The sequence below is a fragment of the Papio anubis genome, chromosome 19 (assembly GCF_008728515.1).
Source record: "Papio anubis isolate 15944 chromosome 19, Panubis1.0, whole genome shotgun sequence".
In the NCBI taxonomy this organism is placed as follows: Eukaryota; Metazoa; Chordata; class Mammalia; order Primates; family Cercopithecidae; genus Papio; species Papio anubis.
In genome coordinates, this window is record NC_044994.1 from 47817546 (window position 1) to 47833356 (window position 15811).

The 15811-nt window shown below is 35.0% G+C and overlaps 1 protein-coding gene across 35 annotated transcripts in view; it reads right to left on the minus strand.

Moving 5' to 3' along the window:
• The window catches only part of TCF4 (transcription factor 4), a 366024-nt gene that overhangs the window by 99667 nt on the left and 250546 nt on the right, over positions 1–15811 (minus strand). The window lies entirely within an intron of this gene.

A 15811-nucleotide genomic window follows, 5' to 3' on the forward strand; every position in this document is an offset into this window, starting at 1 on the left:
TCAGAGTTTTGCAGCATCCCTGCAGCCCAATATCTGTATAAATATTTTAACAAACATCTCATGCACATTTTTACTAAACTTCGATTTTGCTAAACTTTAAGAACGTGAAAACCTTCGTTGACCTTTATTGATCACAACTGAACAATAGAATACTTATAGATGGCACGGTTTCTAACAAGCAAATTGATATATTTATTTATTGTCTTTTAAAAATATTATACCAATCAACAAAAAGTGTGGGGGGAGGTACAAAAAAAAGGAAAGAAAGAAAGGGAGGGATGCGGGGAGAGAAGATGGGCTGACTTGAGCTTGCCAAATTCAGAGCATCACAGGAAAGGAGGGCCTCTGGGAATTGATCCCAAATGAAACTAAATCATTTGCATATGCCGAAGCAAATGCCACCCGGGCATACATCTATTCTCAAGAATCAACTTTAATAATTCAAAGCACCTATTTCCTTACAACTCAATATGGTAACAAAACACATACAGTATTAATAAACAAGGAGGAATAGTGGTGTTGGTTCTGAGGAGCAAACCCCGGGCTAATAGTGGAAAGTTTCCCCACTCTCTAAAATAAACACACACACACCGCACATCCACACACACGTATCGAAGGCGCAGAGGTTTGTCTAACTCACTTGCTCTGCATTTATTCGGAAGGTCCCCAGAGGTTTGTGTAAACAGTACTTGAATTATAATCACACATTTCATTCAAATTTCATGCTTTGAGGATTTTTTCCTCATTAGAATAGTTAGTTGTCAATCTGACAGGATCACATTTGTAACCTTTAAACCACCCTCGGTGCTTAATACACAAGGCCAGGGTACCCACCTACCAGAGGGCAGTATGTAAAAACCACCACTTAGAGAAGAGGCTGGAATTTAAAGAGATAAGTTGGGGGGTTTCCTGGTTATTGTTTCTTTGTTGTTTCTTCCCTTATTTAGAAGGCTTTTCTAGATCCTAACTTTCCATGGGCAGACTGCTAGAAAGATCTCTAAACTCTTTTGATAAATAATCATTCTGCTTCATCTACGTTAAATACCTTTTCTTACCTATTTTGCAAACATATAAATGCCTTTCTATTAATTATGTAAATATAAACAAAATTGTCATGGCTTAATGAACTACAATTCCTATTTTTAAAAATTGAAGCTCTCATTTCTTTTAATATATTGTTAACATGTGCATAAATAAATATTTTTAATCTGATGAGGTGAAATCGATTTTTAAACCCTGACAATTCAGCACATGAGACTGAAAAAATTAAAATGAGACTAGAACATTAAGCTTCTGGGCTTCATTGCCTAATGGAAACAAGTCTAAGATTTCAAAAGCAAAAATTTACAATGATTAATAAAGATATACAGCTTTGAAAGGTGATCTATGAATTATAGCCAGTGAGACACTGAACGTATTATCATCCAGTGATGTTTGGTTTTGGTTTGCTGACCTTGGAGTACATTTCAATCGCAGAACTCAAGTCAGTGGCTTGTCAACTGAGACATTTCTGCGATCTCAGCCTTTGAAGTTTTCTTTGTGACAGAAATATCATCCATGATAAATTTTTAGTGTGATGCGTGGGGAGTTAGAACAGAAGTATAAGAACAACTGAAGCTATATGCATAAATTCACGTGTTTCAGAATAATTTTAAAGAAGTCTTAATCTTAAGCAGACAATTTTTACAGGACCCTAAACTGGTCTACTGCTTGTTTCACAGACACAGTTTTCACATTAGTGTATAACTGGACAAGTTACCCAACCAACAGTAGGTAACCTGGTTACCTACTTGGTACCACCCCTGCCCCCCCCCACACCCGGCCTTGTTATCACTGAAATGATGAGGAATGACGGTTAGCCACACTACACAGAAAGCCACCATCCCTCTCTGGTGCTTAGACAAAGCACTATCGAGGACACTGGGGGTAGTCAATGAACCCAGTTGTTTTTTCTGCCACTTTTGGGGAAAAAATTCTTACCAGCAAAACTGTCTAGAAGTGTTGACCACTTAAATGAAACCCACATGATTCTTATTTTCTTCTAGAATCTAAAGTTTACAGTTCTTTTGTAATTTTCCAAAAAGTCTTTGACAGATGTATTTGAAGTGAAGCAGAATTGACAACACACATCTACAGTTGTGTTATTATAAGAAACTGGGAAATATTTGACCTAAAATCCCCAATGCATTGGTATAGTATTACCTACAAGGTAGATGTTCAATAAAAACTTGCTGAATGAATGAATAAGTGCATTAAAGAACAAGTAAATATTCGGAATCTACATCACTTGAATGAAGAGCTATATTCAACCATTTCATGAACAATTATTTAGTGATTCCCAACTTTGGGTTAAGCTCCATTTGGGGACATGCACAGGGTTCAGAGACATGTCAATTTTCTTCCTGCCCTTGAATTTGACCTCATGGCTGAAGCGAGAAAATATGACTAAAGAATAATGTTTTAATTGTGAAATAGGGGCAATTGCACATACATTAAACAATTAGATAACAAACTATTACAGGGTAAAGAGCTGAACTATCCACCCGACCACAGAGCTCATTAGAGTAGATTCTACCTTTATTTCTGAATAATGACTACATTACATGGTTACTGCAAAGTCCAAATAAACCTAATAAACACCTACACACACACAAACTGCCCTGCATATTGCAGTATAAGGCATGGAACTCAACAAATAGAAGCTGAATAAATGAATGAATGAATAATGGTCATACGGAAAGAATTCCCATTTTTCTCCCCCCAAATATAACTTGGTAGAACGTGAACAATTCCGTGTTTCTGTTTAAGTCACTGAACACCGAAAGTTTTTTTGTTGTTGTTGTTGTTGTTGATTTGTTGTCTTTTTTTATTTTTCAGCATAACACCTGCTTATTTCTACAATGCTGATCTTTTTTGCCTAGCATGGCTAAATTAGCTAAACATCACACCCTAAGGAAAATAGTGATATTCATTAATATACAATGATTACATAACATAATGTGAACAAGCCAGCCTATAAATTAAATAACTACTTCAGGTAAACATCTACCCATCAAAAATATATTTGCTAATAAAACAACACTTAATACATCCACAGTACAGTGATACACAATTTAAAGAACATATAATAATTGCCTTCACTTATTTAATCTCCATAACTAGTACTATGTGACAAGTATTATCATTCCCACTTTAAAGACAAAGAATTAAGGCTCAAAGATCCTTAGATGACATTTTATAGATCAAAAGCTACGAAGACATTGGAATCAGGGTGTGAGTAAAGTTATTAAATCAGAGTGCTTAAACTTGAGGGTCAGACACATCTTGATGAGTAACCTTGTTAGTCCCCAGCAGTGTGACTCTGGCCAAGCTATCTCACAGGTTTGAGTGTTAGTTCCTTCACCTAGTTAATAACACAGCTTCTTTTGAGGCTTAAATGAGAAGACACCTAGTTCACAGTATCAGCAGCATGTTAAAAAGGAGAGTGCATTTCCTTGTGTCTCCTCTGCTGTTTCCTCTATGCAAGAGTGCCTTAAAGAGCAGCAGCAAAACAAACAAACAAACAAACAAACAAACAAAAAAACCAAAAAAAACTCCACCTAAAATAGACTTAGGTAACAGAAGTCTGCTAAAATGGATAAAAGAATTATAAAAATACAGCACCATGCTAAACTCTTCCCAATGGAGCAAAGATATTCAATCACAAATCTTTTTGGAGCACCCAACACGACTGGCCTGAGAATTATGTATGTACTCAAAAATATAATTTCTGCTGATGTGTTAGTATTCAAATCTATGTTCTCATCTTTAAACTTACAGGAATAGTAAATGTTGCCAAGCCAAGGAATAGGAGGTTACCCTTGTCCATTGAAAAAAGGAGTATAGTTTATTTAGAAGCTAACTAAACTAATTGGTATTTTTTGCTCTCCAGTAGGAGTCACTATTAACAAAAAATTTAATTTAGAAGCTAAATTAAGGCTGATGTTTAGTTAGTAGATGCATATATATGGAATGTTATAAAAATTGTAATAAATGGTGATAGCTTAGACCCAACAAAGGATTAATGTTTCATATTCAACTTAAACTGCAATGACAAAAATCCCTAATAGGCATGAGTATAACTTCATAAAAGATCTAATTTAACAGGAGGACACACACACACACACACACACACAAATTTATTCTGATGACCATAACTTGAGACAGCCTTGCAATTTAATAATGAACACCAACAAACCTCTTACATGTATATTCCCATATTTCTCTGTATTGAAATCTTAAGACTATGAAATAACTGTTTTCTTATTAAGCAATTAAGATTTTTACTTTTTCAATTGGGATCCTAACTATTTTAAACTTTTCAACATACACACACATCTGGAGAAAATATTTATCAGATAAACATACTTATTGAAAAAGTAGTAAATGTACTTATCTGAAGTAAATCCATATTACACGAAGAAGTCAGATAAAGCACAAATCATCTCAATCTTTTTAGTGGCATGAACTTATTTTCTTGGCATCATTTAGATATTAGCAGGTAAAATAGTTTTAACTATTTATATGGTTCAAATACAGAAACATTTAGTTTGGAAGATGCTTTTATCACAGAAAAGTATCAAAATATCAGCATAAACTGTGAAATCTAATTTTATTTGTGTCTTTATTAGTGGCTTCCTACGTTATCTTGAATTGGTTATTTTTATACGGCCTGGGTTCATATGTAGACATTCAAATGGTTTATCACATGATCAAATATTTATTTTCTGAGTGACTAGTCAGATAGCTTGCAGTCATATTGATTATAAAGTAATTCACATTGATTACTAAGGTAAGCAATGGGTTATTTTTTAACTAGATTTTTGATCCGTAAGTAAATATTTGACTTCTACCTTTCTGTGGCACTATTTCCCTTGAGAAGAAAGAAGAGACTTCTCATTTTCTTTATGTGGCATTATAAAAACTCACACAGACATATATGGTTTGGAGACATAGCAGCATGCAAAACAGATGCAAAAACCAGGTTCTCAAATTTCAGTATACAGTGAAATCTTATCAGATTCATTTCCCCACTTTTCCACATATTTTCACATGTCTGAGGTAAAGAATTCAATGAGTATGCCATTATCTGTATGAACATAACATCTTCTATGAAATTCAACAAACCAGAGATATAAAACAGCATTACCCTGCAAACAAGGTAAAATGTAGCTAATAGCATTATGTGATATGGCAAAGTGTAATACCAAAGTAGCAAGACCAGAATATATAGATTTTTAGGTTTAATTACACTGGAACTTACACACTTGACTCAAAGTGAAATTCACTTCCTCCTCAATTTTTTGCAAAGTAACTGCAAAAGTCATAAATTTACTACTAAATCTCTCAAATATTAAATGAAATTAGCCAAAGATAGTGTAATTGACACATCTGAAGACTAGATGTGATTTTTATTTAAGGAGAAAAGACTTCATTATGCCTCTTATTTTTCCCCAGGCCATCAATCTCTTTCCCTTGGGATAAGTGGAATGTTCTTTAAAAAAAAAAAAAAAAAAAAAAAAAACCCTTACACTAACCCAGTGTAATCCATAGCCAGTCTCCAAGTTTGATACAACAACAAACCATTTCTATTTTGGTACAATGAGGAAGCATCACACTGGACAATGTAAAAACAGAGATGGAGGAAGTTGACTCAGATTGCTGCACTTCCTAGATGAAGTCAGTTAGCGAGCTTACCACAATCACCTGAGTCAAATGAAATTCGAGAACAATTGTTTTTTTTCCGTCAAATTGGTACACGTGTAAAGGAATTCCCAAAAAGTTAGAGGGGAAATCCTAGTTATGTTTATTTGTCTGGATGAAGGATGACAGTTGAGAAACTTTTAACAAAAAATGGATTGATGAAGCTGGCTGGAATCTCAGCACAGGATGTTCTCAATTTTAAAAAATTTGTGAATAAATATCAGGCTTCCCAATGCATTGCCCGGTAATCAGAGTGGAAATGTGATATCACAATGAAAATGATTTTCACTCTAAACGAACTAATCATCTAGGGTTTATTAACCCTCTTTGGGGGTGAAGATTCTAGCAATTTCCTGAGGTTTCTAACTGTTGATCACCTTTGTTGTTTGACATGATGGAGCAATAGAACAACTTGCTAGGCACAGAACAAACAATTGTCAAATACTTTAATGGCCATCTCTGACAAATGGAATGAAAAGAGTAGGTATAAAGGAAAAACGAAACATAAATTTTAAAGATGCAAGTGAATGACCATACAGTGAGAGCATCCAACGTACATCCACCATTGAAGTGCCTTTTCAAGTTCATGTTTAGCAGATCTAAGTTCCCTCAAGGCCAATCGATAGCCTATAGCTTAAGCAGGTCAATGGTCCATTCCTAATCTAAATGTGGTGTTCTTTAACTCAAAATAAACTTAAATTTTAACTACTGAGTTTTCAAAATAAGCACTCTCGTCATTCTGTTAATCAAAAGCATTTACCTACCCCACACATAAACACAGACAAGACCAGGAAGGAACAGGTGAGACAAGTTTTGCATCATCTTCTATTAAAAGACAAGCGCTTAGAGTAAATCCCACGAGTAATCTAAAATAAATTGTTTTAAAGAGATAACATGCAATTTTAAAAAACTCTGTGTTTTCATTAAATACAGTGAAAGAAATTCACAAGCTTTTATTGAGCATAAACAGTACTAAAATAAGATTGATTTGGGAAAAAATGATACTGATAAATTTTGGCTTTCAACATTAACAAAGCTGAATCAGGTATGGGTAATGAGTGTGAAAAAGTAATGTGGCAGTATTGGTCTTATTTCCTTCATTTATGGTTGGGCCAAAAATTGACATAAAAGTCATCAACTAGCTTTACTGACAGCAGTGCCAAAGGCCAAATTATGGTGCTTACCAACCAAAGACATGAAAATTGTCTCTATTTGTTTGACAGGGGTATTTGTTTTCAACAATATCAGCACTTTGACCTCTTCAGGCGTGACTATCAAACGCATTCTGATCATAAAACAACTTCAGCATTTCTAAATATTAGTCAAAATGACAAACAGGACAACTCTCACCTTTCCCTCCTGTTGAAGATATCCTTTACTGCCGAGTGGGGCGTGTTCTCTAACATCTGTTCAGGAACTGAATGCCATGTTCTTTATGGGGTCTGGACTTCTACCTACTTAGTGCCATCATATAGTAACTGTGTTGCGTGTAAGGAAATGGTACAGAACATATGATAAAGACAAGAGTTCCTCAAGATATACCCATTTTGTATATGGGCTGTGACCTTCAAACTTGCCAGCAATGTTGAATTTTTTTTTTTTTTTTTTTTTTTTTTGAGATGGAGTCTTACTCTGTTGCCAAACTGGAGTGCAGTGGTGCAATCTTGGCTCACTGCAACCTCTGCCTCCTGGGTTCAAGCAATTCTCCTGCCTCAGCCTCCCGAGTAACTGGGACTACAGGTGTGTGCCACCATGCCCAGCTAATTTTTGTATTTTTAGTAGAGATGGGATTTCGCTATGTTGGCCAGGATGGTCTCGATCTCTTGACCTCGTGATCTGCCCACCTCGGCCTCCCAAAGTGCTGGGATTATAGGCATGAGCGGTGCACCGCGCCTGACCTGTTGGATATCTTTAATCAACTGCTCATATGTTCTGCAATAAACATATGTATACTTTATTAAAAATCTAAATGTATTGTGTCCATTACATTTTTTTTTTTCTTTTTTCTCTTTTTTTTTTCTTGAGACCAAGTCTTGCTCTGTCACCAGGCTGCAGTGCAGTGGTATGATCTTGGCCCACTGCAACCTCCATCTTCTGGGTTCAAGCAATTCTCTTGCCTCAGCCTCCTGCGTAGCTGGGATTACTGGCATGTGCCATCACACCTGGCTAATTTTTGTATTTTGTATTCACATGTTGGCCAGGATGGTCTCAAACTCCTGATCTCATGATCCACCCGCCTCGGCCTCCCAAAGTGCTAGAATTACAGGCGTGAGCAACCATGCCCGGCCGTCCATTACATTTTCTATGAGTTAAATATTTCTGGATTGAGTCATTATTAGTAGTACAATTATTAAACAAATGATTATACATTTTATGACAATTATTAAACATGAGAAAGTTTTAAACATTAAACTATCTTTCTTTAAAGACTTACAATAGAGCTAAAGTTTCTGGTTTTCCAATATAGCATGTGGGGATAAGAACCAATCCCACCTCTCCTCTTGACCTCACCAGATAAGCAGTATAATGTGGAGGCCAGAAATCAAGATGTTGGTTTAAGTTTCAGCTTCATTTCTAACTAGCTCTTTAAACCTGAGTAAGCTCTAGCTTTGTCTAAATCTGTTTCTTTATAAACCAATAATTTTCAAATAACTGTGTTAAATTGTGATCATATAAACTTTGTTCCAATCCCTAAATTCTGTGTTTATGTTTTTATCATAATGTAGTATCTCTGGCAAATCAATCTCTGAAAAATGTAAAAACAATCAAAAGTTGTTTCTCTAGTTGACCAAGCAAAAGCTCCACATAGTCCCTGTGATTTTCAGGGAAGAGACAGACAGAAGCTGCTAGACAGAAGCTCAGTGGAGTATCTGTGGCCACTGTCTTAATCATGCCAGATCTGCAGCTCTCTGTCACCCAGAATCACGTTCTGTAGTCGCTTCCAGATAAGGACTATATTCTAGAATGTAAGATTCTCCAGCAAAGTTCAGTGTCTTGTTAAATAAACGTGTCATCTACCTTGCTGCTCCCAAATATCTTAAGTTCCTAAACAAAGATGATAATTTAGCTTTCTTTGCCCTGTGCTCCAACAATACAATCTGCACACAATAGGAGCCCAATCACATTTTGCTCATGGAGTGAATGAGGAACGAAAAGAGATTTATTTCCTTCCTTTCCACAACAACAGAAATCATCATGTCCAGAGAAAAGAGTTTGTCAGAAAAACACATGATAGCCAGCTGTAACTTCCATTTGAAAATAAGTCTTCATGAAATGAGAAAATGAGCATATTACTAGACAACAATTTTCAATAGAGTTATATCTACTTTACACTGATAAAACGTGCACATAATTATGAGGAGCTGTTCCCCTAGTTTCCAAATGTTCTAAATATTATTTTTGATTTCATGAGCCTGGTCTGTACTTTACCTAGATTATAATCTGCTGAAGATCGGGGTGAACCAAATTTTATTTGCTATCCTGGCAGAGAGTGTATTCAAAAACATAAAATTCACAGAAGAAGGGGGCGTGAGGGATCTAATTTACCTTCCTTTCTCTTGTATAGTGTGGCTACTCTCTCAATATAATAACTAATAATGCCAACAACACGCTAAAGGCATAAAGATGGACACATCTATTGTCACTTTTGAGAGGTAATACTGTCATGCCACTTATTATATGTGTGCAGACTTTCGTTTGTTTCACGTGTTCTTTAATTTTTTTTGGCAAGTCACCTTTACTTATTTAATCTATATTCTACTTTGAACATTCAATTATAAATATTTTCTTAGAAGGACACCATATTCTATGGTTAAATATTATTTCCTAATGACATGGAAGAAAACAAAGGGAAGAAACAGGTGCTTTCCATGTCATTTCCACATATTTAACTTTTTATTTGTTGTCCTTTCCAACACATTCCATTTATCTAGATTTGAGGCACTACAGAAAAAAAAACAACTTTAAAAAATCATTTTGTTGCACTGTTAACAGAAATATATGTTCATAACAAAGGACCTCAACAACAATTACAGTAAGCCAGGTGGCTGATTCCATCTTTATATCATATATTACACTGTTACCATGGACTACATGATTACATAATTTAGGATGTACTTGCTATCACTGTATTTTTAAGAGTCATATAAGCTCTGTGTTTATTAGTCTGCAAGGAGAACCAGTGATACCAGACCCTTATAAAGCATTACAAAATGAACTCTGATTTGTACAACTACTTGTGGCCGTACACACTTTGGTGCAAATCCTCCCAATGGCAGAAACATTGGCCATTGCTGTCCACCTTCCAGGAGGCCTGGCACTTAGTAAGTGTGCTATAAATATTTGTGAATTTTTCAACCTCATACTTGAACTTTAAGCTGACTCAGTGCCAAGTGAGTACACCTACAACTTCTGACTGACGTCAGGGTTTCTTTCCCTTTGAGGAGACAGAGACTCCATTTGACAATATGGGAGGAATTACACTCTGTATCACCAGTTACTTCTGTGATGTATATATTTGATGAATAGAATTTTGTTGACTAGAATTCTAAGAGAAAGGCACTAAAGTTTTATAAAGGCCAATTTGAAATAAACTTAAGATCTAAATACGCAGAAGCCCATATCTTTTATGAAACAAGCCAAATAGGTCAAGTCTACCAAAAATTTACTAAATATGTATGAACAATTAAATAAAACCTTTCAACATTCTTAACAAAGAAATATTCCGTCTGAAAGCATATACTAAAATAAGTTATCATTCTGGATGTTTTAACCTTTTTTTAAAGTTTCCTAACTCACTGATATCAAAGAGACACCTGGTAGCAATGCTATAGTTAAGTATTTGTCTGGGTTTCCTTCATAATTCCTAATTTTCAGATACTTGGAAGGAAATTGCCAGAATCTTAAATGTGCTATACAGAGTTGTCTGTAAAGATGCAAATATCATTTCTTATTCTCCTTATATTCTTTTCTTTCTATAAAATTTCAAAACTGCTCATTTTGAATCATACAGTTCATAAAAATAGACTTTTAATACTTGAGATATTTTATTTCTATTGTCTATGGCATTTTCTCCCACCAGAACAAAACAAAACAAAAAACAGAAAAACAAATAACCCCTCAACTCACCTCTGCATTCCCCAATATACCTTAACTTCTTTGAATAAAATGCAGGTGTTTCATTTCAAATGGGGTCCAATGACTGACATTTAAAGCTAACATCTTAATAAGTGGCTATGATGCTTAACATGTTGGCATTCACAGCACTTCCACTTGCCCCATGTAAATAAAATTGGTCCATACCACCCTATTGTATATTACATCTAATCTAGATTCTGTAATCTCAATTGCGATTACCCCTTTTGTTGTTTTCAGGGCTGCAAGTTCACAGTGAAGTTGAAAGGCAAGCCGACATTTATTTTATAGTGAATATTGTTTTTGCTTTCTGTTGTTGAGTTTGAAGCACAGCTGTGCAAAGTAGTTTCAATGAACCAAGGGATGGTCCCAGAACAACCAGCTAAGAACTTTGCCCTGAGTTCACAAACTGTGGGCTACATGATAATTATATAAACTCCTCCAGAACTACGACCCCTTTCATGAATTTTTAGCTGGATCTGTGTCAAGTAGTATTGATTTATATTGATCTCAAGGGTATTTTTTTTTCTCCGATTTTTACCCAATTTACACAGCAAGGAACAAGGACTCAGCTTAATTTCATTTTCTATGCAGTAACTAGTATGTTATTTGCATTCCATAAATGAAATGGAATGTAGGGACAGGGACTAAACTGCTAATTCAAATACAACCATAATATTAAGAGCATTATCTTCTTATAAAATAAACACAGTTTTATTTAGTAAAAGCATTATTCTTAATAGTAAAAACATAAAGCATCCTAAGCCATACTCTACATGTCTTAAAATACCCTGAAATAACTTTTATAAAGAACATATAAGTCTTGTATTTATTAAGTGTTCACAGTAACTGCACTCTTTAGGTATAGTCCAATAAATTATAGGAGAAAAAATTCTGCCATAGTTTCTAATCAAAATCTCTAATTGCATGATTCCAAGATAAAAATGAACCTTAATTTAAAGCATTAAAAACTCTGAGCTAAGAACCCCCAGCTCAGAAAAGACATTCCTTTCAAAAAAAAAAAAAAAAACCAGCATAACCTCTTACCTACTTAAAATTAATTCTAAATAGAAGTCAGTGCCTTCACCTTTCTAGAAATGAGAGTATATGCTTCAAAATAATAATTTGAAAATAAAATAAGTGATACCAGTAATTTGGGTTGTCAAGTTGAATTAATAAATTATTACTGGGCCAACCTGGAACCAAAATTATCAATCATTCAAAATATTCATAGTCTGTTCTAGGAAACATCTTAATCTTTGCTTACAGAAAAGTCGCTACTCAGTAACACCTTTCTTCAGTAACTAAGAAGCTCAGAGGCACTCAGTTTCCACTGTCAAAGATACCCATTTAAATGGCTTAATATCCAAACATATCCTGACAAATTATTCAGATCTTACTTTTCAACTGTGAGAGCAAACGGAAAGTTTGGCAAATTGGTACTGCGTTTTAAATTTAATCATGAAATCAATTCCTGGGAATTGCAAATAATGTCTTAGAAGTCAGTTGAGGACCAGATTTGGCCACTGAATGCTCTGTGACGCTCTTGCTGAAAGACAAGAACAGAACACACACATTCAAGCAGAAAGTGTGCCGGCCACAGTCATGGGACTCACACCCAGGGAAACCTGTCCTTAATTTATCCCGTCGTGTGTAGATTTGGCAAGGATCTTCAGATATCATTTACATACCATATGCCCTGAATTACCTAGGCACAATGGTTGTAGATAAATATGTTTCGGGTCTGACTGTTTGCTTCCTTTTATAAGTTTTGCAGCTTTCATTTCATTTTTCACATTGCTAAATAATTTAATGTAATAGTGCGTGTTGTAAAAGAATGTTTTGCTAAATCAATAAATAGTTCATTGTGCCCTGTGGTAAGAAAATAAATGCTCCTGAGGTAGGTGACCAGGAGATATTATTTCTCCTATGAAAGAATCAAAGAGGGGAAATCAGCTGTTTATGCTTTCAACTCATTTTAACCTTTGTCTTTTTACTAGGCATATGAATGCAGGCATTCAAAAATAAAGAAGACAGAAATCATACATTGTGACTTCTGTGAAACATACAGAACCGGTCAGTAAGTTTTCATGTCTAAAAAAGACCCCTGAAAATCTATTCTTGGTCATTCCTGTATTTGTTCTTCTTACAGTTTACAGACATTATAATTACTCTATGCCTTAGTTTCCCTCTCTTCCCAACAATGGTATTAATAAAAAATGTAGTCACATTTGTGTAGATTTTCAAATGACACTTAGATTAATAAAAATGTATACTTAAACTAAAAAGATCAAAAGCTTAAAAAAAGGCTTGGAGCAGAACTACATACATATTTTTTGTTGTGTACTATAAATTTGACTATATAAACTTCCAATTAAAAATGACATTCACACCATCATTTTTGATAGAATTTTGCACAGTAGGAATACTCATTAATGCAGGGTAATACAGTGTGATAAGCAGCTTAGACATCAAAATAGTAAAAAGGAAAAAAAAAGCCAATTGGTCTACTTTTTACATGAGTAAGATAAAACTTAAAATATTAAATCCCCGAAGAAATTTAAGAAAACATATTGGCATTTTAAAATTATGTCAAATCAAGAGCATCTATTCTCTTGTCAGTTTCAACTTCAGAGATCTCAGTTCTAATAAAAAAATCACATTTCCATCCTATGTTTGATCATGATACATTAAATGCACTTCAATATTCAAAATGAAATTAAATACAATTTAAATATTTTTACCTATCCTACAATTACCCTCCTAAATAGAGTATATGTTTGTGTATACACTTTTTTTTACTACTTATATGAAGTATCTGAAATATTTCAATTTTCTTCAGCATTGGTAAAAGAAAGGCAAAAGCCCATCAGCTACAAAGCATGTGCACATGGGTCATTTTATGATCTTTAACTAGAAAATACAAAATGATCATATAATTATCTGTTGTATGTTAAAATAAATGGCAAATGAGGTGTGTCCATATACTAGAAGAGAAATAAATAAAAGGCAATCGAGTAATTTCGGAATATTATCAAACAATTTTGCTTTCTTTAGGGGGCAAGAAAAAGAAAGCTACCATTTGAAGGCCAGCAATGAAAGGGTTAACAGACATATGCTGTATAATTAGGAGATGCATTAATGATTATGAATAGTAAATGATTTGGTGCAAAGAAAAAAATTTTAGTCAAAGGGACATGTACCTATCTTACATGTTTATTAGTAACTGTATATAACTGGAAAATTCTGCTATTAAGAATCTTTCATTATTGGTGTAAATACTTCCAAGGGTACATCAAATTGTAATCTTTCATACGACATCCATCAAACCAGGCTGGAGATTTTGACAAACATTAAACACAGTAAGGAGGCAATTATGTATGCATGATTTAATCTGCAACTAATTAATATGCAAATTTATTCATATGTTAGTTACTAAATTAAAAATGCAAAGAAGCCCTTATGGTGATTCTCGAAATTTTGCACAAACAGAACATTTAAAATGTAAGAAAAATGAAGTTTTTAAGAAAACTATAACACACTTTTAGTGTCTCCAGAACCTGTTGCATTAAGAAGACTCAAAAATATGTGTTTAAATACTAGATAATAATTTAAAAGGTGTGCTAATTTTATGTGAGAATGTGGGAACAGAAAGGTTAATCAGAATTCTCTCGAACTCTTAGGAGATACACTCTAATTACCAGACAAATGGTATTCTATTTCTAAGCTTCCTTCCCTGCTTTTGGGCTGTCAGAAGTTGGTCATCTTACTGATATCTTACATAAATGGTTAGGAGTTTTGAGGAGAATAAATAGTATTTGAAAGCAACCAGATATAATGAAAATTTAGGGTAACTCTGAGACCATTTGGTGTTCACTAAACATACAATTCGCTCAAGATGGCAACTCGCTCTTTTCGCCTTTGGGGAACAGCTCTTTGCAAACACAGAAATGGTAGGAAAATCTTGAGAGAGGCTAGAAATTCTACCAAACTCTCTTCCAAATGAATCTTCAAAGAAAATAATGTGGCTAACCAAAAAGCAACAACCTCCCAAAAAAGCAGAAGGTAATTTTATCTGAATTCAATCTGGCTATTTTAGTCCTACATTTTCCAGACAGTCCAAAATTGATTTGAATCTTTTATGTGAGATGAGGGGTGTGGAGTGGTGATAATTTAAAAATATCTTTGGGTGTCTGTATACAAGGGAGTATCCATTCAAGTGCACTATATATTATTCTTTGGTATTATTGCCTTATGCAAGAACCTGATTCCTGTGTGACTGCCTAGTGATCAGCAGTCAGATTCTGTATGGATCACCTCTCATCTGATTACCTTTTTCATCCAATGTCCGATGGCCATGTACATATGCACAAAGCTCCTGGAACTGGCTCTTGGAACAGCTGTACTGGCCTCATGAAATCAACACAAGTCAACTGTATGAGGAAGGACAATAACAGCATCTACGGCTCTTCCTAGGGCACTGAACTCTCACCCATGTTAAAAAAAAAAAAATCACCATCGGTCTCGCTGCTGCCAAGTGACACACAAAAAGGAAGTTAACCATTGGCTGTGACTTGCATTCACAGTCTGACTCTGATTTCCCTGCTTCCCTTAGCCCATTCTGATGCCAAGCGGACTACAGCTTGCCCATTTCATTTCGACCACGGCAGCCAAAAAAAGCACTGCCCCACCGTGCGACGACAAGCAGTCTGTTTTGATATTAGTACCTCAGTATGTGATATAAGAGAGTCAGATGTCCTCAAACTATGTGCCCTCCCCCGAGGGACTCTGTCCTGGCCCTCCTTGGCCAGAGAGATGGCAAGTGTGCCACAAATCCTTAGCTTTGAAAGCACAGAGGATGGACAGGCACTATCCTCAGGCTCAGACAGAAATGGCCGTAAGTGCCTCTTCTTCCGGGGAGAGGATTCAGGCCCTC